Source organism: Amblyraja radiata, chromosome 14 (assembly GCF_010909765.2).
Source record: "Amblyraja radiata isolate CabotCenter1 chromosome 14, sAmbRad1.1.pri, whole genome shotgun sequence".
Classification (NCBI taxonomy): domain Eukaryota; kingdom Metazoa; phylum Chordata; class Chondrichthyes; order Rajiformes; family Rajidae; genus Amblyraja; species Amblyraja radiata.
In genome coordinates, this window is record NC_045969.1 from 12,237,989 (window position 1) to 12,262,431 (window position 24,443).

The following is a 24,443-nucleotide window of genomic DNA, read 5'->3' on the forward strand; positions in this document are numbered from 1 at the left end:
AGCCTGAGTGTTACGTCTGGAGGAATCCAGGCACCGCTCATCACCTGGCCAATACCATACCTACGGTGAAGCATAGTGGTGGCAGCATCATGCTGTGGGGATGTTTTTCTGCAGCAGGAACTGGGAGACCAGTCGGGATCGAGGGAAAGATGAACAGAGCAAAGTACAGAGAGATCCTTGATGAAAACCTGCCCCCAGAGCTTTCTGGACCTCAGACTGGGGCAGAGGTTCACCTTCCAACCGGACAACAACCCTAAGCACACAGGCAGGACAACGCAGGAGTGGCTTCATGACAAGTCTGTGAATGTCCTTGAGTGGCCCAGCCAGAGCCTGGACTTGAACCGATCGAACATTTCTGGAGGGACCTGAAAATAGCTGTGCATCGATACTCCCCATCCAACCCGACAAAGGATCTGCAGAGAACAATTACCCAAATACAGGTGTGCCAAGCTTGTAGCTTCACACCCAAGAAGACTTGAGGCTGTAATCACTGCCAAAGGTGCCTCAACAAAGTACTGAGTAAAGGGTCTGAATACTTATGTAAATGTGATATTTCAGTTATATCTTTTGCAAACATTTCTAAACACCTTTTTTGGCTTTTTCATTATGGGGTATTGTGTATAGATTGACGATTAAAACAAAAATTTAATCCATTTTAGAATAAGGCTGTAACGTAACAAAATGTGGAAAAAGTGAAGGGGTCTGAATACTTTCTGTATGCACTGCGTATATATTGTAAATAACTGGGGTCCCAGCACGAGCCTTGCGGAACTCCACTAGTCACTGCCTGCCATTCTGAAAAGGACCCGTTAATTCCTACTCTTTGCTACCTGTCCGCCAACCAGTTCTCTATCCATGTCAATAACCTACCCCTAATACCATGTGATCTAATTTTGCACACTAATCTCTTTTGTGGGACCTTGTCAAAGACGTTTTGAAAGTCCAGATACACCACAACCACTGGCTCTCCCTTAACCATTCCACTTGTTACACCTGCAAAAAATTCCAGAAGATTAGTCACGCATGATTTCCCCTTCATAAATCCACGCTGACTTTGACCGATCCTGTCACTGCTTTCCAAATGCGTTGCTATGACATCTTTAATAATCGACTCAAGCATCTTCCCCACTTCCGATGTTAGGCTAACTGGCCTATAATTCCCAGTTTTCTCTCTCCATCCTTTCTTAAAAAGTAGAGTTATGTTAGCTACGTTAGAATGGGTGACGTTTCGGGTCAAGACCCTTCTTGAAACATCTATCCATTCTTATATTGTTCAGAACGTAAAAATCTAGTCAAAATGAACATAGGATATAAGCTCCTTTCTCCACCAAAAACTGTTGTTAAGATCTCCTCTGGGATTGGTTTTCTCAATTTAATATATTTGTTGAAAAGTGTGCTGATTTATCATCAAACCTTTTCATCTGCTTTTTAGTCTTGGCTAGAGTACTCATACCTCATATCCAAGTGATTATCTTTAGGTTTAATACTCTAGTCTCAGATTTAAGTTGTACACTCTCAAATTGAATGTGATATCCTAGCACATAAACACTACTTTTTCCTAGAGGGTACTTTACTGCAAGATAATTAATACCTTGCCCAGTGGACATGGCCATTATAAAATAGTCTGTTGCAGGGAATTATCTCAAATGCATTCGAGTCCATCACTGGCCAGTCCATCATCGGCTCTGACCTCCCTACCATCGAGGGGATCTATCGCAGTCGCTGCTTCAAAAAGGCTGGCAGAATCATCAAGGACCCACACCATCCTGGCCACGCACCCATCTCCCTGCTATCTTCAGGTAGAAGGTACATGAGCCCGAGGACTGCTGCTACGTCCAGGTTCAGAAATAGCTTCTTCCCCACAGCCATCAGGCTATTAAACTCAACTGAAACAAAACTCTGAACATTAATAGACCATTATCTGTTTATTTGCACTTTATCTGCTTATTTATTCATGTGTTTATATATTTATATAATGGTATATTGACACACTGATCTGTTCAGTATTCATGCCTACTATATTCTGTTGTGCTGAAGCAAAGTAAGAATTTCATTGTCCTATCTAGGACACATGACAATAAACTCTTGAATCTTGAAGAATATATGTCCTCTCTTAACCTTCTGAAGATGAAGGCCAACAATTCATTACCCGTTTTTGACCTAATGTGAGAAATCAGTTTCCAGTAATTTAGTATACAATGAAACTTTATTGTAATCTTTGTGTCTTTAGACCCTGGAGCTGCAGCGTTGAAACAGGCACTTCAGCCAACCGAGACCTCACTGACCAGTGATCACCTCATACACACTAGCACTATCCTACATACTAGGGAAAGTTTACAATTTACAGATCCCAATTAACCTACAAACCTATGCGTTTTTTTGAGTGTGGGAGGAAACGTGAAAATCCACATGGTCACAGAGAGAATGTACAAATTCGATACAGATAGCACCTGTAATCAGGATCGAACCTGAATCTCTGGCACTGTAAAGAAATAACTCTACTGCCGTGCCACTGTCTCTATGGGACCGTAGAGGTGTGGGACTAACAGAACTTCCAGAATATTAGATGTTACTCTTATGTTATATGATATATGGCACAGATGGCGACAGATGGCACAATGGGCTAAGTGTTCGGCTGGCAACCGGAAGGTAGCTGGTTCGAATCCCGCTTGGAGTGCATACTGTCGTTGTGTCCTTGGGCAAGACACTTCACCCACCTTTGCCTGTGTGTGTCCTTGGGCAAGACACTTCACCCACCTTTGCCTGTGTGTGTGGATGTAATTATGTGAAGCACTTTGGGGTCAATGCAAGTTGACTAAAAATGTGCTATATAAATAAAGAAAAGAAAAGAAGAAAATAACTTTATTAATCCCAGGAGGGAAATTGATTTGCCAACAGTCGTAAAAAACACATGAAATACAGAATACATGAAATTAAAGTGATGAGTGGATAGGCTTGGGGGATGTGCAAAGATTGAGGAGGTGGGGTGATGGAGAGGAGGGAAAGAAGGGGAGGGGAGTCAGTCTCAGTCTATCCCATGACAGAAGGAGGAGGAGTTGTAAAGTTTGTTTGCCACAGGGAAGAAGGATCTCCTGTGGCGTTCTGTCCTGCATCTTGGTGGAACCAGTCTGTTGCTGAAGGTACTCCTCAGGTTAACCAGCGTGTCATCCATCGGGGTGAGCTGTATTGTCCAGAATGCTCCACAGTTTGAGGAGCATCCACCCCTCCAAGACCAACTCCCATAAATCCAACCCCACACCCAGGACGAAGCCAGCTTTCCTGATGAGTTTGTTGATCTTATTGGCATCTGCAGCCTTCACCCTGCTGCCCCAGCACATGACAGCGAAGTAGATGGCACTGCCTACCACCGATTGGTAGAACATCTGCAGCATCTTACTGCAGACGTCGAAGGAGCGGAGCCTTCTCAAAAAGTACAGCCGGCTCTGGCCTCAGCGTTCTTGAACCAGCCCAGTTTACTGTCTAGGTACACTCCGAGGTATTTGTACTCCCTGGTAAACTGCACATCCACACCATTGATGGAGACGGGACAGGGTGCTCCTCCCCACCTAAAGTCCACCACCAACTCCTTAGTCTTGTCGGTGTTGAGCTGCCTTCCAAGATATATATGCCAAGATATGCCAAGAAAAGGCATAATATATGCCTCCTTCCTTTCAATACAGAGAGAGTTAGATAGAGCTCTAGGGGCTAGTGGAGTCAAGGGATATGGGGAGAAGGCAGGCACGGGTTATTGATAGGGGACGATCAGCCATGATCACAATGAATGGCGGTGCTGGCTCGAAGGGCCGAATGGCCTCCTCCTGCACCTATTTACTATGTTTCTATGTTTTTAGGTCATTAATAAATAACTTAAAATCTGAGGAGCTAGCAACTGTAGATGCTGATCTGGCTGTATCGGCGCATTTGTTTGTTATCCCTTATCTGGTTCCACCCATCATCGCCAGCTTATGTCTCGAAATTCCCTCCTGCAGATCATCCCCCATATCACCTGGCCCCACCGTCACCTTTCTACACTGCATATCTTCCCTCAACACTGATAGTGGTCATGCGGGGTCTCAACCTGAAACATCGACCAGCCTTTTGGCTGCACAGATGCTGCTGAGTTCCTCCAGCAGTTAATTTTTTGGATAAAAGCCTTATTTGGCTTGGAGAAATTGGTGTGATTTTCTGATTTATTTGTATTAAATACCCAAGATGGAAACCATCAGATTCAGAAGATTTGCGAAAATACCAGAAAGATGCAAAATGTACTTTGTTAAGTGGAAGCACTTACTTTATTTTCCAGTATGTGCTTGTTTTCATGCTTTGTTCCTGTATATTTATGCAATACATTCACACCTTAAAAATTAATGTATAAATCTGAAAAGTCTTTGGATTTTCTTTGAAATCACCAGATTAAATTTATCTGCTGCTGGGAATCCATAAGAAAAACACAAGTGCATTTCACATTCAAAGGAAATTTGGTATTACACACTCCAGATATCACACCTAATGCGTGAAAACATTCTAAAAATAATGTTATTCCATTTTTTCTGCCTCCCACTAAGTTAGCACTAAGAGTGTATAAGAACATGGCAATCTGTTCATTCGCCCACCAAAGATATGGAACACTTGGATGTATCTAAATAGTTTTTTTCCCCAAGTAAGTACCAAGTTAATAGACTGTTGAAGTGAGAGGCATAAACTAGACAATTGATTTTAGAATATGCCCAGGGACTACAACCGAGCGCCGGAGGCAGATGAGGAGTTGATGCTGCTGAGTGTGGGCGACCTGCCTGTCCGCGACTACGGCCTCATGGAGGAGATCCGCCGCCAGGGCAAGCTCTGCGATGTCACCCTCAGGGTGAGCGGGTGGGGGAGAGGGGGACGGAGGAGGGGAGGGGGAAGAGAGAGGAAAGGGGAAGGAAAGTGTGGGAGGGTATGTGGGCAGAGGGCGAATGTGGGCAGAGGTGGGGGAGGAGGAAGAGTGCGGGGGGGGAAGAGTGCGGGCAGAGGGGGGAGAGTGCGGGCAGAGGGGGGAGAGTGCGGGCAGAGGGGGGAGAGTGCGGGCAGAGGGGGGAGAGTGCGGGCAGGGGGGGAGAGTGTGGCAGAGTATAGGTGGAGGGGAAAAAGTGGTGGGGGAGGGAGAATGGGATAAGGGGTTCAGTGGATATTTTTAAGGCAGAGATAGACAAGTTCTTGATTAGAACGGCTGTGAAGGGTTATGGGGAGAAGGCAGGAAAATGAGATTAGGAGGCAGAGATCAGCCATGATTGAATGTTGGAGTGGACTTGGTGGGCCGAATGGCCTAATTCTACTCCTATCACGTGAACCTGTGAACGTGACTGCTGGACTGAGTACCCAACATATGTTATTATTTCCATCAACCCCAAAAAATCCTAAACATCAGCATTGCCAAATGAAGCTCTTAATAGCCCCACAAAACCAGATATTGGACACCACCTCACAACCAACATGACAATTCCAAGTCCACAAGTTGTAAAATCCGCAGGTTCAGGGAGGTCATGAAGACTGCATAATTGACGCATCTTCTGTAACGAGAACTACCAGGATTGCTGAGATGGTCATCGGGTGGCACCGCGCGTGGCAGCCTCGCCAGCAGTTTGTCCGTCCTTTCACCCTTTTTGTTATTTTTAGGCTGTCTTAAAGTATGTTGTTGGAGGTTTCTTAGTCATTTTTATGTGGGGGGGGGGAAGAGGGGAAACTGTTTCCCAGTCACTTTCTGGTCGAGGATGCGCCTTTTCTCCGAGTCGCATGTTCGCCCCCGTCGCGGCCTACCAACTAGATTGGTGCAACCTTTCCTGCCGGAGACCGATTAGAGCTTCAGCAGCGACGCAGCACTGAATTACCATCATGGAGAGGGCGATGCCTTACCGGGGATCGCCGTGTTGAAGCTCTGGAGTGTTGGGCCTGCTGTTTAACACCGCGGAGCTGTGGTTTGTGGAGCATCTAGCCGCGGGCGGCGCTGACTTTAACATCGCGGAGTCCTGGATTATTTTGCCGAGGGTCGCCAGTGTTGGAGCTCGGCCCAAAGCTTATGGACTTTGGAAGCCGCGGTCTCCGATAGGAAGTGGCTGATTTGGAAACTCCAAGCCGCTGAGAATGTTCTCCGTTCCGTCGTCGGGGCTCCGATCATCCCGGCGAGAAGGCCTGAACATCGGGCCACCGTAGCGGCGACTGAGGAAGGCTCAAAGGCCCGCCACAGGTGAACAAAGAGGAAGATGACTGAACTTTATTGCCTTCCCTCACAGTGGGAAACGTTGATTCCGCTGTGGGGGATGTTCATGTTAAATTCTATCGTGTATTGTGTTCTTTTTATTCATATGGCTGTATGGTAATTCAAATCTCATTGTATCGATTGGTGCATGTGACAATAAATGTAACTTGCACTTGATAAAAGTGACCAGATCAGGATCTATTCAATAATCAAAAGCTCCACCTTTCCTCAAGGGAAAAGACTCAGTTCTCTTGGCACCCGAGGACAAAAAGACCCAAAGAATACAGAGTGGATGAAGAGTACAGGGAGTTCAACAACTCACCAGCATGTCATGTACAGGCTCTTCAGCATCATGAAAGACATCTAATAGTCCCCACATAAGGCCCAAATCCAATGAGAGCCAGAAATGGCATGAGCTCATCAGAAAGAGAGGCAGTCAACACCGAATAGGAGCACTTCAAATATCTCATCAACCAAGAGATTCCTTGACTCCATCCCACCAAAGCATATTCCAGTCAGCTTTTCCACCACTCTTTACTGGTGGATGGATCCTACAATGCGATGCAAGACCTTGCTGAGGAAATTAACTCTAATGACAGCAAGGAACCCACTTCTGAAGTTATCACAGTCAGTGATGCCTCTTTTAGAAACATAGACATAGAAACATAGAAATTAGGTGCAGGAGTAGGCCATTCGGCCCTTCGAGCCTGCACCGCCATTCAATATGATCATGGCCGATCATCCAACTCAGTATCCCGTACCTGCCTTCTCTCCATACCCTCTGATCCCCTTAGCCACCAGGGCCACATCTAACTCCCTCTTAAATATAGCCAATGAACTGGCCTCGACAGCCCTCTGTGGCAGGGAATTCCAGAGATTCACCACTCTCTGTGTGAAAAACGTTCTTCTCATCTCGGTTTTAAAGGATTTCCCCCTTATCCTTAAGCTGTGACCTGCAGATGCTCATGATTTGAGCATCTCAGTTCCAGGGATATTTTCCTCATCTCAGATGAGGCTATGGATTTGTGACTGAAACCAACTTGTAATTGATCCTGACTAACAGCCGTATCCCAGCAGAAAATAAAAAGGCCTTGCCAGGGCTCGAAATTAACGGTTGCCCGGGTGCCAATGACCACTCAAAGTGCTGCCGGGCAACCTAAATTTGCGTCAATTTGCCCGGCTTGGCAACTTGGTTTATACCGAAGATAGACACAAAAAACTGGAGTAACTACTCGGGTCCGGCAGCATCTCTGGAGAAAAGGAACGTGACATTTTGTGTCGGCGACGGTTGTGGGGAAAGATGCTAAGTGTGGCGTGACGGAGGGTTGGGGCACAGCAGCAGCAGCGGCGGCTCCATCTCCTCCTCCCGCACCCCGCCCCGCCCGGCCTGTTAGCGGCAGCTGCTGCCACTCCGCCAACGGCGCTTTCAAAACAGACCCTTGGAGGAGGGAGGTGTCGGTCAGAGGCGGAAGTAGAGTAGGGGGGGGGGAGGTGGGGGTGATTGGAGGAGGGAGGCATGCCAAAACACTCTCGGCAGCCCTGCACCGCAGCCAGGACCGATCCCGGTCTCCGGCGCTGCAATCGCTGCCGGACCGCCACTGGACCATCCCCGCCCGAGAGCCCCCCCCCCCCCGGGGGTGGCCAGAGACATCGGGAGTTAGACGGGCGCGGTGCCCCCAGTCAGCGCAGAGAAGCAGCGTTAAACCCAGCTCACTCTGCCTGTCCCGCCAGGTTAACCAACAGCCCTGTCTGGATTGAGACAGGGCTGTAGGCAAGACAGGCACAGTTGAGCTGAAATTACCGTTCACCGAAGCCTCGCGCATGCGTGTGTGTGTGAGTGTGTGTGTGTGTGTGTGTGTGTGTGAGTGTGAGTGTGTGTGTGTGAGTGTGCGCATGCGCGCGCGGCCACCAGTATATTCTGTCCGCGGTCCCCTCCATATTTTTGTTGCCCCCCCCGCCCCATCTATTCATCCTGTACTGACCTCCCTAGCCACCTCGCATTGATTCTCCTGCCACTCACCATCAATCCTACACTGGTCCCCCAATTCTGTACTGACCCCTCTTCCCATCCATCCTGCACTGCTCACCCCTTCATCCTGCACTACTCCTCCCATCCATCCTGCACAGATCCCACCCATTCAACCCCACAGACATCCCCCGCGCTCTCCCCTCATAATTTTACCTACTCCAACCAACACTCACTAATTCCCCAGCCTCAATCCATCCAATCCACACCGATTGCCTTCTCAAGCCCGCCCCCCCCCCACCCCACCATCTATCCACCCTGCACTGATTCATACACCCCCCCTCCCGACCCTATTGTGCTGGAAATGTCTTCAGAGCTAACATTGACTATGTTTGATAACAGAATGCAATCAAATATGTTTTGATTCCCAATGTTATTATTTGTTTTAATCCATAAAGATGGATTAAATAAATTTTGAACACATGAAACAATAAAACCGCAGTGTTCGATTGTCACTGACACGTTATTACAGAATTCATTTTAATGGCAAATCAATGCTGTTAATATGGAGTATCAGTACTGTAGTTATTTAATGAGCAACATTCACAACTATACGTTGGATTTATCCAGGTTTTACTTCTACAGTCAGTCATATACATCACAAATTTGGTCAGGAGATATTTCAGTTTCAATTTTAACGTTAATTCTGAAGTGGGAATGATGGAAAAAGCGTTTATCAACAATTTTTTTTAAAATGGTGCTCACAAACTGGGTATCTTCATTGCCACATACATCTAATCTGAATGTCTGGTAATGTGGCGTCTTGACACCTTTAAATATATTACCAAACATTTGCTGCATTTATGTCCTTTGGCCATCTCTTGTTAGTGTAATGTTTAACCTATCAGATGGGTATAGTCAGTTTTGTCAGCTATTATCATAAAATGCCTTTAGAAAATTCCTTGCAACCTGTATATTTTGTTGTGGATAAATTATGTGGGAAGCAAGAGTGTTCCTGTACCAAAAGCAATAACGACCTATGCTATGGCCATGTCATGTCATGATAATTTTCGGTCCTTCACAAAAAACATGTCTGCATCAATCTGTAGTGTGCATGGTTAAGCATTTATGTTATCAAGGTCCAGGATTTATTGACACAGGTTGAACATACGCTGATTAATCCAACCACATTTTTGTTTGGAAGTGGAAAGAAATAATAAAAATTGCATTAATTGCAATGTGTAAAAAGAGTTGAAATACCGTATTATAATTTTGCTGCATGTCATTGTGGTATATATCATGTCTTGATTGGTGAATATGTTAGTTTGTGACTTTATTTGAAGCAGAAATAATATGTGAATGCTTCATTGAGCATAATTCCGACTGGTAACTACGTACTTCGTCCGAGCACGTGGCATGCAAGCCATCTTAAATGACCACCTAAAATGTCATTTGGCAACCTAAAAAGCTGCCAAGGTTGCCCGGCTGGCAACAGGGAAAAAAAGTTAAGCGAGAGCCCTGCTTGCTAGCAAATGACATTCTCATCAAAATCGTAAAACTCAGCAATGAAAGCACTGTAATAATAGCCAAATAAAATCCGTGCAAAAAATCCTCCAACCTCCCATGAAATACAAGATAATCAGCAGCAGCATCTTCTCCCACGCCAACACTTTTGAGTTCTAGTTACGCTCAAAAATGTTGTTCACATGTACAACATCAAGTTCCAAAAGCACATATTTTACACCAAGTTGTCATGGGATGAGAATGCCACAAGGGCGGAGCAGATTCAAGAATGTGCCCAGGGCTCTCCAAAGAAATTACATATGTCCAACTGATTCCTGGGAATCTCTGCCCCATGCCTCTTTTAAGTAGAGAAGGGAATGTCATGAGAACATTGCAGCATGTATCAGGGGCACATGCCCGGTCAACCCTATCTGTGGAAGAGTCTATGGTTCCCTCATAGTCTTCATTACCCATCTCAGAACACACAAAAAGGGTGCAGATGTAAGTATCTTCAATCCAAAGGCAAGGCCTTAGAAAATATGGTGGATTCAAAGTACAGGTTTTGTGCGTTTGCAAAGAACTTGTATATCATACAATGCTAAATTTTGGAATGTAAATGTGTCCAGAGTTGTCCTGATAAAATAATGAAATACAGGAAAAGTTGCTCCTTCATCACAACAGTTTCTTTATTTTTTAACTGTAACCAGACCATGTCACATGAAATCGCTTTGAACAATTATGGCTTTTGTATGGTCATCCATGGATGATCTATTTGTAATACATTCCTCAGAACTACTTCCTTAATCCCCACAAGAACTAAAATGTCCAAGCAGTTTTAAATAATAACATGCGTAAGAAGGAACTGCAGATGCTGGTTAAAACCGAAGATAGGCACTAAAATCTAGAGTAACTCAGTGGGACATGCAGCATCTCTGGAGAGAAGGAATGAGTGATGTTTTGGGTCGAGACCCTTCTTCAGACAGATAATAACATGTTTGTAATCTTAAAAGAGTGTGTCATTACAATTCATCAATCATTACCCCCACAATTCCATTACTATTTTTATGGAATATCATTTTTGTTTTGGCTTTAATGTACATTACTCTGACTATACCTATTAAACTCATCACATCATTAACTCATCTGTTGTCATATTTGCAGCTAAAGTAAATCTATTTCACTTGAGAAACTCCAGAGAACTTTCGTTCAGACCGTAAGGTCTGAATGACAATAAAGGTATTCAATTCAATTCAATTCAATAATAAGCATGTCTATTATTCTTCCATTAAAAAGAGTAGAAATGCGACCATGTCATCTGTTTCCTAGAACAAATTTTCATATAGTTTCACTTGTCGTGAGCCCCAGTATATTCGTGTCACTGGTACACAATACCTCCTTTGACAGGATAATAAAAATGCAGAATTTTGCACCTTTTAAGATTTTTTTGCAACTAAAACTTTTCTTTTTGGAATCTAGTTAAGATTTTAACAGTTTGCTCTTTCAATAGATCCTTACTTACAAAAGCTGACTTTCTTTAATCGCCACTGGATCTAAATCTAAGATCTCACATTGGTGCAACGGCCAAGACCCTCGGACTATCCTTGTTTGGACTTTGCTGGCTTTACCTTGCACTTAACATTATTCCATTATCATGTATCTATACACTGTAAATGAATCAATTGTAATCATGTATTGTCTTTCTGCTGACTGGTAACCATGTAACAAAAGCTTTTCACTGTACCTCGGTACACGTGACAATAAACTGAACTGAGAAAGCACATCAAAGCCTCTACTTCCTCAGAAGATAAAGGAAATTTGACATGCCTCCAGTGACTCTTTCGAATTTCTACAGATACATTGTGGAAAACATCTTACATTACATTACAACTAAGTTTAGGAACTGCTCTGCTCAAGATCGCAAGAAATTGCAGAGTTGTGGTGCAGCCCAGTTCCCACATGCAAACCAGCCATTTAGAACGGAGATGAGGAAAAACTTTTTCATGCAGAGAGTTGTCCATCGACACTATCCTCTAATGCTTCTGCGGCCAATATTCAAGGACCATTCACATACCAGTCATTCTTTCTTCTCCCATCAAACAGGACAAGCCTTGAACGCACATATATAAAGGCACCTTATCTGAAACTGTAGTACTATATTCTGCATTGTTTATTTTTCTCTTTGACTACCTGTTATAGACAATAGGTGCAGGAGTAGACCATTCGAGCCAGCACCACCGTTCACTGTGATCATGGCTGATGATCCACAATCAGTACCCCGTTCCTGCCTTCTCCCCATATCCCTTGACTCCGCTATCTTTAAGAGCACCATCTAACTCTCTCTTGAAAGCCTCCAGAGAATTGGCCTTCATTGCCTGCTGAGGCAGAGAATTCCACAGATTTACAACTCTCTGCGTGAAAAAGTTTTTCCTCATCTCCGTTCTAAATGGCTTACCCCTTATCCCTTATTCAGTCATGGATCCCTTCTTGACACTAACCAGCCATAGAGCATGGAAAAAGGCTCTTCAGCCCCACTTATCCATGCCGACCAAGATGCCCCAATTAAAATGGTTCAGTTTACCTGCGTTTGGGCCATATTCCTTCAAACGTTCCCAACCCATGTGCGTGTCCAAATGTCTTTTAAATGTTATTGTACTTGCGTCAACTCTGACTCGTTCCATATACCCACCACTCTATGTGAACAAATTGACCCTCGGGTTCCTATTAGCTGACTACCCTCTTAACTCTGTGCCCTCTAATTCTTAATTACCCAGCCATACAAAATAAGTCTGTGCATTCACCATATCCTACATAACCTCTTCCTATAGCTCAGGCTTTCGAGTGCTGCCTTCTCTGCGACTTTTCCAAATAAAAATTCTCCGGCTGGACAAAGCCTTGCAATAACCAAGATGTTTGTGTCCATTAACAATTTACTCTAGTTGCAGTTATCATTTGCCTACTCATCACGTCCTTGCTACTTTAACATGCAGAATTATCACCATGCATATCCAATACGATAAAAGGAAAATATAATTGCAGCAAAGGAAGTCTGATTAAAGGTATGGCGATACTATTATATATAGATCCTTCGCAAAATTCAACGTTAAGTTTTTCCATTTTCTAAATTTTATTCTTGGAAAATTCAGGAAATAGTCTCCCCATCTTAAATCACAATCAACCCATTAAACCATAATCCAGGATTATCATTTGACTCTGGAGTTTGCCTTGCTCCCCGAATCAGGATGTACAATTTATATCCAGCAGCTTTTATGCTGGTCTTCACCAATAATCTCAGGACCTAACAAAGAAAAATATCCATCTACTTCCTTTTGATTTATAACTTTGCAATTGTGTTATGTTAATATGTTTTAGGACATTCATTTGTTACCAAAGTTAAATGGTCCTTGAATTTTTTTGTATACCATTCAATGAACAGCAACTTTCGATGAGATTGTACTACAAATTATAAATAAATATTTCTATTGATACAAGATTAAGTAAAACCTGCATTGCCCAAATGTACTCAATCCAACATAAATTGTAGAAACAAGGAACTGCAGATGCTGGTTCACAAAAAAGAAACACAATAAAGTGCTGGAGTAACTCAGGTGACATCCCCAGAGAACACAGATAGGTGACGCTTCAGGTCGTGATCCATCCTCAGGCATAATTTGCATTGCTTACACTGCCACTGACATGAGGATATTTTGGTCTTCACATCACCGAAACACTCTTGATGTCAGTGGCATAAATGTGTTTCTTATTTTCTAATTTTAAGGCCCTGTGTCTTGACAGCACTGGATCTTTGAAGTAGGAGTCAGCCCGGCCCGGTGCGATAATCTCAGATCTTTCCAATGGAGTTCTGCGTAGCTGCTGCAGGCTGCGTCGGAGGGTGGTGATGTGAATATTCAGGGACTGGGGTGCCTTGGGAAAGGCAGGTGTCTGAAAGACTGGGCTTCTCTGGTGGTGACATCATAGGGTGCAGGCCCAGTTCTTGGTAATCATGTGACCCACCTGTTGCCACCGAGTCTGGGCTCCTGAAGATGTTTCTACTTTGTTTCCATGCACTGAATCGCAGTCGCTGCCTCAAAAAGGCTGGCAGTATCATCAAAGACCCACACCATCCTGGCCACACACTCATCTCCCTGCTACCTTCAGGTAGAAGGTACAGGAGCCTGAAGACTGCAACAACCAGGTTCAGGAATAGTTACTTCCCCTCAGCCATCAGGCTATTAAACCTGGCTCGGACAAAACTCTGATTATTACCAACCACTTTCTGTTATTTGCACTATCAGTTTATTTATTCATGTGTGTATATATTTATATCATGGTATGTGGACACATTTATCTGTTTTGTAGTAAATGCCTACTATTTTCTGTGTGCTTAAGCAAAGCAAGAATTTCATTGTCCTATACAGGGGCACATGACAATAAACTCACTTGAATCTGTGATTGGGCAGAGGGGTTGCTTCCCATTCATGTGACCCACCTGTCACCACTAAGTCTGGACCCTTGAAGAGATTTTTGTTTTATTTCAATATATTGACGCTTTTTCTGTATCTGTGATTGGGCAAAAGAGTTGCCTCCCCCTGTACATTCGCGTCGTTAGTTTCCCGCCACTTATAGGGGTATAAAAGGGTGATCGTTTTGTTGGGGAGGGTCGGTCGGTTGTCTTTCCTTCTGTTGTGTTTGCACGAGGCTGCTGAGGGCTCGAGTGAGTGGACGAGAGGCCGGCCCCGCGGTGAATACCAGTAAAGAAGGGTTTGGACTCCAGTGTTCGATTCAGTGTTTTACTGACCCAGATTGGGGAGGGTAGAAGATCCAGAATCAACAGGGAGGTGCATGTTTTTGTGTTTGCACACTTGGGATCTGTGGTATATTACTATGAATGAGAGAGCCATAGGGGGACAAGTAGATCTAGTTGTAAAAGACCAAGGACCTGAGGTGGCAGCACAAATAGATAAGGTGGTAAAGAGGTCATACAGGGCAGTTACATTCATTTCCAATCACAACATACAAGAAGCTTTTGTACAACTTTGAAAAATGTTGCTTAGAACTTAGCTGGAGAATCGTGTGCAGGTCTGATCTCCACACTATTGCATTAAGTATACTGGAGAGGGCATGGAGGAGATTCACCAGGATGTCATTTCGGATGGAGTGTTTCAGCTATGACGAAAGACTGGGTAGACTGGGGAAACAAGGAACTGCAGATGCTGGTTTACAAAAAAATTCAAAGTGCTGGATTAATTCAGCAGATCAGTCAACATCTATGGATAACACGGACAGATGATGTTTTGGATTGGGACCCTTCCTCAGATGATTTTTTAGTTTTAGTTTTTGAGATACAGTACAGAAACAGGCCCTTCGGCCTAGAGTCCGCATCGACCAGCCATCCCCGCACATTAACACAAGCCTACACACACTAGGGACAATTTACACATACATCAAGCCAATTAACGTACAAACCTGTACGTTTTTGGAGTGTGGGAGGAAACCGAAGATCTCAGAGGCAACCCACGCAGTCATGGGGAGAACGTCCAAACTCCGTACAGACAGCACCCATAGTTGGGATCGAACCCGGATCTCTGACGCTGTAAGGCAGCAACTCTACCGCTGCGCCACCGTGGTCGACCTGACAGTTGGAACCACACAAGGTGGGGGCAGTGGTTCAATGATGGAATCAAGTGGTAGGGGTCTGAAGAAGGGTCCCAACCTAAAACATCACCTATTCATTTTCTCCAGAGATGCTGCCTGACATGCTAAGTTGCTCCAGCTTTTGTGTCTTTTTTTGAAAACCAACATCTTCCAGGTTTCTACATCCCTGCAGAACACCTGTAACCCAAACCTCCAACCAGAATAACACCCTTTCACCACTATCCTGCTTCCTATGGGTAAGCCAGTTCTGAATCCAAACTACCAAGTCATCTTAGATTCCATGCATCTTTTAATCTTCTGGATCAACCTACCATGAGGGATCTTGTCAGTCTAAAGTCCATGTGGGCAATATTCACTGCCCCTAACCCCAATCATCCTCATCACCTCCTCAAAAAACTCGATCAAATTTGCCATTCATGTCCCGTCCCATAAAGCGAGGCTAACTGTCCCTAATTAGCCAATTCTTTTCCAAATAAGACTAAATCTTATCCTTAAGAATCCTCTCCAACAGCTTCCCTACCACTGACATGATGCATACCAACCTAAAATCTCGGTTTGGTCGAATTTAATGCCATTTCCCTTCCTAAAAAGGAAGAAAGTTACCTACTCTCCAGCTTGCTTGGGATCTCGTGTATGGCTTGAGAAGTTACAATGATCTTTATTTAAAAAGGTATTCCGTTCAGTATTACTAATATATTAAACAATAATATGACCTCCCAATGTGTTTTAATCCGTCTTCTGCTGTCAGTATAAATTGTGGTTCTGGAAATGTGAAACTATCAATTCTAGACATGTCTAGAATCCAAGCGTGTGTTTAGCATGTACTTGGATGCCAAGCTCCAAGCTATAATTAACTGGCTCGCTGAAGCTTATTAAAGGACGGGCCTTACATAAAACAAAGCCGATTGTCCATAATTATCCCTCTGGTCTTAGACAAGGGTTCATCTCTAGAGACCTGGGTTCGATCCCAACTACAGGTGCTGTCTGTATGGGGTTTTCTCCGAGATCTTCGGTTTCTTCCCACACTCCAAAGACGTACAGATTTGTAGGTTAATTGGCTTGGGTTTGTATACTTGGTAAAAATGTAAATTATCCCTAGTGTGTGTAGGCTTGTGTTAATGAACGGGGGGGGGGGGGGGGGGGCTTGTTTCTGCGCTGTATCTCTAAATTCTGATGGAATATCTCCTGCTTGATTTGATAAGTGCACTTCCAATAACTCACAAACTAAACACTGTCATAGACCAACTCGTCCTCTTAACTGCCATTCAATCCACCCAAAATGTGCAACCTCTCCACAACTGGCACATGCTACAGTGTGCACCATATCCAAAAAACATTAGTTATGCACCTCAGTGCTTCAAACAGAATTCAGATGAAACCTCTCTTGCCTTCGAAACATCCTGCATTTGTGGATAATTAAAAGTTAAAAATTTCACGTCAAAGACTTGATCAGAACTGGGGAAAGCGAAAAGCAAGTTAGTATAAACTTGCCTTTTATGCAGACAGCAAATATACACATGTGTAAAACAAAATTGATGCACAGAGCTCAATTTCAATTTAATATGGGTCCTAGTGAGAATAAAAATAGACAAATAATTTGTAGCAGGACAGACTCCTTAACCTCAATTTCAAAAAATATTTAATAGACAATAGACAATAGGTGCAGGAGTTGGCCATTTGGCCCTTCGAGCCAAATGTGATCAATGTGATCATGGCTGATCATCCCCAATCAGTACCCCGTTCCTGCTTTCTCCCCATATCTCCTGACTCCGCTATTTTTAAGAGCCCTATCTAGCTCTCTCTTGAAAGCATCCAGAGAACCTGCCTCCACCGCCCTCGGAGGCAGAGAATTCCACAGACTCACCACTCTCTGTGAGAAAAAGTGTTTCCTCGTCTCCGTTCTTACTCCTTATTCTTAAACTGTGGCCCCTGGTTCTGGATTCACTCAACATCGGGAACATTTAATGATTATTAAATTGTTATAACAAATCAAGTACAAAACAGGCAGCAAATTTACCCTCCCTACTCAGCTGATTCATAAGTCTCGACTCATCAGATGTGGTTTAGGTTTATTGAGAATTCTTAAGAAATGACAATAGAAAAATGTGTAAACGTGGATGATGCTTTTTTAAATTACTCTGCCCCCTAAAAGAACATAGGCCAGTCGGCTCCTCGTGCCTGTTCAGCCATTTAGTTGCGGCTTTTACACCTCAACTACACTTGCTACCTACATTCCTCCAAATTGTACCTGTCATGGAAACCGTACCTCTGCTTAAATGTAAAACAGACGTATAACTAGAACAACAATACAGAATTCAGGTTGCGGTTCTTGGATGAAAATGCCTTCACACTGTTTTCCGTCAAAAACTGCAGTTTCACGGTTGAAAGAAAACAAACTTAATTTCAAATGCAATGCTTCAAAGCTTTGAATATCCAAGTGTAAAACAAAACAGATTTGGAAATGCTGGAGATAAATAAAGGCTGGGGCGAAGGCAACAAAATGAAGAAAATACCATGTGTAGGAAAGAACCAGATGCTGGTTTAAATCAAAGGTAGACACAAAATGCTGGAGTAACTCAGCGGGACATGCAGTATCCCTGGAGAGAAGGAATGGGTGACGTTTTTGGTCGAGACCCTTCTTCAGACTTACTTCAATGGAAGAAAATACCATTCCTTCACCACATATCCACACCCCATTACATAGGAAATGTATAGGAAGGATCTGCAGATGCTAGTTTACACTGAAGATAGACACAAAATGCTGGAGTAACTCAGCGGGCCAATGCTGTATGGGGAGGCGGAAAGCTCCTTCAGCAATGCAAGAGCAATGCAATAATCGGGAAACTATTAAAGTCTGAAGATGGGTTTCGGCCAGAAAAGTTGCCTATTTCCTTCCCTTCATAGATGCTGCCTCACCCGCTGAGTTTCTCCTGCATTTTTGTCTACCTACGATTTTCCAGCATCTGCAGTTCCTTCTTAAACTATTAAAGTCCTTCGTTTTTTCAAGGATAAAAGTTAGTGTACACTAGAGTAATAAATAGAAACGAAACGCAAGTAACAGTGAGTCGTTGAAAGGTATATTCATAGGAACATAGAAAATAGGTGCAGGAGTAGGCCATTCGGTCCCTCGAGCCTGCACCGCCATTCAATATGATCATGGCTGATCATCCAACTCAGTATCCTGTACCTGCCTTTTCTCCATACCCCCTGATCCCTTTAGCTACAAGGGACACATCTAACTCCCTCTTAAATATAGCCAATGAACTGGCTTCAACTACCTTCTGTGGCAGAGAATACCACAGATTCACCACTCTCTGTGTGAAAAATGTTTTTCTCATCTCGGTGCTAAAAGACTTCCCCCTTATCCTTAAACTGTGACCCCTTGTTCTGGACTTCCCCAACATCTGGAACAATCTTCCTGCACCTAGCCTGTCCAACCCCTTAAGAATTTTGTAAGTTTCTATAAAATCCCCCCTCAATCTTCTAAATTCTAGCGAGTATAAGCCGAGTCTATCCAGTCTTTCTTCATATGAAAGTCCTGCCATCCCAGGAATCAGTCTGGTGAACCTTCTCTGTACTCCCTCTATGGCAAGAATGTCTTTCCTCAGATTAGACCAAAATTGTACACAATACTCCAGATGTGGTCTTGTACAACTGCAGTAGAACCTCCCTACTCCTATACTCAAATCCTTTTGCTATGAATGCTAACATACCATTCGCTTTCTTCACTGCCGGCTGCACCTGCATGCCTACTTTCAATGACTGGTGTGCCATGACACCCAGGTCTCGTTGCATCTCCCCTTTTCCTAATCGGCCACCATTCAGATAATAGTCTACTTTCCTGTTCTTGCCACCAAAGTGGATAACCTCACATTTATCCACATTATACTGCATCTGCCATGCATTTGCCCACTCACCCAACCTATCCAAGTCACCTTGCAGCCTCCTAACATCCTCCTCACAGCTAACACTGCTCCCCAGCTTCGTGTCATCCGCAAACTTGGAGATGTTGCATTCAATTCCCTCGTCCAAATCATTAATATATATTGTAAATAGCTGGGGTCCCAGCACTGAGCCTTGCGGTACCCCGTTAGTCACTGCCTGCCATTCTGAAAATGACCCGTTTACTCCTACTTTTTGCTTCCTGTCTGCAAGCCAGTTCTCTATCCACATCAATACTGAACCCCCAATACCGTGTGCTTTAAGTTTGTATACTAATCTCTTATGTGGGACCTTGTCGAAAGCCTTCTGAAAGTCCAGATATAACACATCCACTGGTTCTCCCTTATCCACTCTATTAGTTACATCCTTGAAAATTCTATAAGATTTGTCAGACATGATTTACCTTTCGTATATCAATGCTGACTTTGTCCAATGATTTCACCACTTTCCAAATGTGCTGCTATCCCATCTTTAATAACTGACTCTAGCATTTTCCCCACTACCGATGTTAGACTAACTGGTCTGTAATTCAACCTGATTGCCTTTCACTTTGCTGTATATTCCCTTATCCCAGTACATTCATCAACAGCAAACGCCCCACACGGTACAAGCATGCGCAGTGATGGACAATCTCTCCCAAACAGCCCAGGGCCGGGCCCGCCGCACATGCGCCGGTAGTGGGCTACGTTACGGACCTTCTTGCCGCATGCGCAATGATGTACAATCCCTTCCAGCCCACCGGCCAGGACCGCCGCGATTGCGCAAGACGCCCCAACACGTCACGGACCCCTGTTGACGCATGCGCAGTGTTGGACAATCCCCGCTCAAGCTGCCCGGGACCGGGCCCGCCGCGCATGCGCCGGCAGCCTGGTCACGCCACGGAGCTTGTTGACGCATGCGCAGAGGATGACGGCTGATGGACGACGGAGGGAGGAGGGAGGGAGGGAGGGAGGAGAGCGGCTCCGAGTTACGTCAGGACAGGCCGCGCTTTCCCTCTCTATCCCCTCACACACACACACACACATACAGAGACAACTCTTGAGAACTTCCGGTTCTCCGCCGCAAATCTCGGTAACTACTCACCTTCCAGGGCGTGGGCTGGGGTGGGGAAGAGAAAAAAAAGTGGCGGTGAAATCGCCAGCTTTCGGTGATGGGGTTTTTTTTTCCGCCGAGAGGCTTTAGATTGCGGTGGCGCGCGCCACGGTAGTGATTCCATCCATCTTGAATTTGACGTCATGCCACACCAGGGATGAGGTCATTCCCCGCGCCCGCGTCACCAGCGCCGCGCGCTCATTGGCCCGGCCCAGGCCGCCGCGGGGGGAGGGACCCCGGCTCTTCGCAAGGCGGCGGCAGTGGTGGCTCTTAAGGGCAGGGGGGGAGGAGGGAATATGATAAACTTTATTCGTCCCCACAGGGAAATTGGTCATTGGAAATTCAGATTCAACTTTAATTGTCATTGTCAATGTACAGTACAGAGACAACGAAATGCAGTTGAAACGAAATTGGATGATAGTGGAGGGAGGAGAGTGTGTGTGGGAGAGAGATTGTGAGTGGAGTGGAGAGGAGTATGGGGCTAGTGGAATTTGGAGGGAGTGAGGTGGGAAGGGACTCTTTATCAGCAATTTTTTAATATTTTAAATGCACTGTGATAGGTTATCGAGGGCAGTGGATGGGCTACACATCTGCTTTCCACTTGATAGTGTCTAGCGAGTCTGGTGTTATGGAGTAGAGACACCCCCCCCCCCCCCCCCCCTACAATACAAGAATGCCTGTGTGTACATTGTGTGAAGATGTGCTAGAGATTTCTTCTTTCTATTAACAGTGATGAACGAATGTGGCATTCACACTGTGGTGGCTGCACGGTGGGATTCAACCTTAATTTGCACTCCACAAAGGGAGCGAGCGAAAGGAAGGAGAGGGGCAGGGAGACTGAGAGATAACAGAGGAAAGGGGGGGGGGGGGGGGATTGGGAGGGTAAGGGGGTGATAGAGAAATAATCTGAGTTAGATGGTGAAAGGTGGAGCCAGAAAGATTGAAAGGGGGAGTGGGGGCGGAAGCGAGTGAGACAGGAGGGGGGAGGGTTGATGAGAGGGAAAGGGAGCGAGGGAGTGGCTGATGGGGGAAAAGGGGATTGAAAGAGAGATAAGGAGGGGGAAAGCAGAGTGAGAGGAGAGATGGGGGGGGGAAGGGGCAGCCAGTAGTGAGAGATTAGGGGAATGAGGAAGCAGATGAGAGATTGACGAAGGGAAGATGGAGCAGGTGTGGCACTAAATGCTGGAGTAACTTTAGAGAGAAGGAATGGATGACATCTTGGGTTGAAACCCGTCAGACTAGAGTTAGGGGAAACAAAAGATATAGACGGTGGAGTGACTGATGGGGGGGGGGGGGAGAGGGAGCAGGACTAACAGTTAGAGGAGAGAATGAAACAGGATTGAGAGATGGTGGGGAAAGAGAGTAGGAATGAGAGATGGGGGGGGGGGGGGGGTAGAGGGAGTAGAAATGATAGATGGGGAAAGAAGGAACCAGGAGTGAGAGATAAGGGAGGGAAAGAGGCAGTGAGTGATGGGGAAAGAAGGAGCAAGTGTGAGAAATAGGGGTAGGTGAGTTGAGAGAGAGAGGGAGGGTGGATGGGGGGGGGGGGTGAAAGCGAGTGTGTGGAAGAGTGAGAAACAGGAGAGAGATGGAGTATGTGAAGGAGAGGAAAGGGGGATGAAAGGAGGGGAGTGTTGGGGGGTGAATTGTAGAAGGAGATAGGAGGGAAAGTTGGAAATGGAGGGAGGAAGAGAGTGCGAAGGGTAACGGGCAGGATTTAAATGGGTTTACAAAGTAAGTGGATTTAGGGGTGAGGAGGGGAGGGTGAGCGGGGGAGGGGGGGATCGAAGAGGAGTCGGGGAGGGTGAATGGAAGTAGAGAGGAGTGATGTGAGGGAAGGTGGTGAAACAAAAGGGAGGGAGAAGAATGGAAGAATATATTGGAAAGCCAAGGTGACCGAGGTACAGGAGAATTGGAGAGAAAGAAGGGAGAAGGAATAAAGGGGTAAAGGAGCAGAACCATGAGATGGGGGGGGGGGGGGGGAGTTTTGAGTGCGGAAAACAGGTTGAGATAAATGAGTTAATGACCAATGCGAGATCTACAGTCTATAACATGTAACTTGGGTGTTAAACTTATCCAAACATGTATTGGCTAAATTTACACGGATCATTTTCATGGATCAATCAATAAAGACGTATACAACAAATGATATCCTGTAACTTACCTGAGTTGATATCTGTTTAACACCAGGACCCATCGACTGATGTCAAAAGATATTTGATGAGTAACGTATGCTTGCTGACATCACACTAAACAAACTGAGATGATTTCATTAAATTAAAAGTTGCAGTTTTAAGTAATGAAACAAACAGGGAAGTTGAAACCAAACAACTATTTATCTTGGACAAAACATAAAACTGAGAGCTGCAGAAGGAATTCATAAGCTTCAGGCAAAATTAGAGGTGGGAAGAATTTAACTCCTCCTTTATCTCTCCTTCCCCTCCATCTCCCAGAAGCTGGTGGAAAGGGAATAGATTTCTGGAAGTAAAGGGATGAGTTTTCTGTGACATTGTTTCAAAATAAATCAATATCTAAAGGACGCATTTGTAGGTTAATAGATATGTTATGAACAAATTTGTTTGATTAATACAAGTGTGAAGAAAGGAGCAGAGAATTTGGTTGCAGTGAGATAGAAACCATGACTGAATTAGGACTGCTTGTATAATAGAATACATTGACGAAAAGCCTGCATTTTTAAATGTTTTAGGTTGCCTAAAAACTCAGCCAGGGCATGAGATATCAATTTGTATTTTTTCTTATTCTCAAATAGAAATCCTTCGTTACCACTTCATGAGGAAAGGCAAGTAGGTTTCCTAGGAGACAGTGATACAGATTGTAATCCTGTATCACCACTGCCTTGACTGCGAGCAAATAATTTAGCAAAAAATACAAATATCATCTGTGGTATCCCTTGTCCTGTTGAGGTCATTGATGAATTTTCTAAAGATAGCTGAGATTTAAACTGCAGCTTTGAAATGCAGGCATTAATGCCAAAGTTAATGTCATATACGTGGATAACTGCAAATTAGGTGTGGGACACTTTATAGATGGTACCATGGATGTGCAGAGGACAATCACAGCCACCTGATCTAAACCTCTGCAGCTACCCTCTTGTACATCTGCATCTTGTTTCCTTAAAGCTATCTCTTTCGTCAAGAGTTTGGTCACCCATTTCTTTTTCCCTTTCAGCTTTCCTCACTATTGAGGGTGGTGCAGTGGTTCAGCTGATAAAGCTCTTGTCTCACAGTGCCAGAGACCTGGGTTCGATCCTGACCTTGGATAATGTCTTAGTAGAGTTTGCACGTTCTCCCTGTGACTGCATGGGTCTCTTCCAGGTCCTCCAGTTTCCACCCACTAATGTCTTGGGAGTCTAGGTTACTTGGCCTCTGTAAATTACCCCTAGTGTGAGGGAGTGGATGAGAAAGTGGGATAACATAGAAGTGTGATCAATGATCGGCATGGACTCAGTGGGCTGAAGGGCCTGTTTCCACGCTGTATCTAAACTAAACTAAGATACAAGTCCTGGAAGTTGTTGCTGTGAAGTAATAATTGCAAAGATAGATACAAAAAGTTTGAGTAACTCAGCGGGATAGGCAGCATCTCTGCAGAGAAGGAATGGGTGATGTTTCGGGCCGAGACCCTTCTTCAGACTAGTTAGGGATAAGGGAAACGATAGATATAGACAATTATGTCAAGAGATAAAGAACAATGAATGAAAGATATGCAAAAAAGTAATGATAAAGGAAACAGACCATTGTTAACTGTTTGTTGGGTAAAAACAAGAAGCTGGTGCGACTTCGGTGGGGGAGGGATAGAGAGAGGGAATGCCGGGGTTACTTGAAGTTGGAGAAATCCATATACCACTGGGCTGTAAGCTGCCCAAGCGAAATATGAGATGTTGTTCCTCCAATTTGCATTTAGCCTCACTCTGACAATGGAGGAGACTTAGGACAATATAAGTAATAAGTGCAGATGTTTGCTTTTTAATTCTATTCTTGTTAAAATTAAGGTGGTTAGTTAGCAACTTTCATAATTTCAGAGAAACTCAAAAAC

At 44.5% G+C, this 24,443-nt stretch overlaps 1 protein-coding gene across 1 annotated transcript in view; it reads right to left on the reverse strand.

Moving 5' to 3' along the window:
- zbtb21 (zinc finger and BTB domain containing 21) overlaps positions 1 to 20,551 on the reverse strand; it is a 33,682-nt gene extending 13,131 nt beyond the window's left edge. The window contains exon 1 of the mRNA XM_033032537.1: positions 20,382 to 20,551. The gene's annotated coding sequence lies outside the window, so the exon portion shown is untranslated. The remainder of the gene's footprint in view (positions 1 to 20,381) is intronic.
- Positions 20,552 to 24,443: the final 3,892 nt, after the last annotated feature.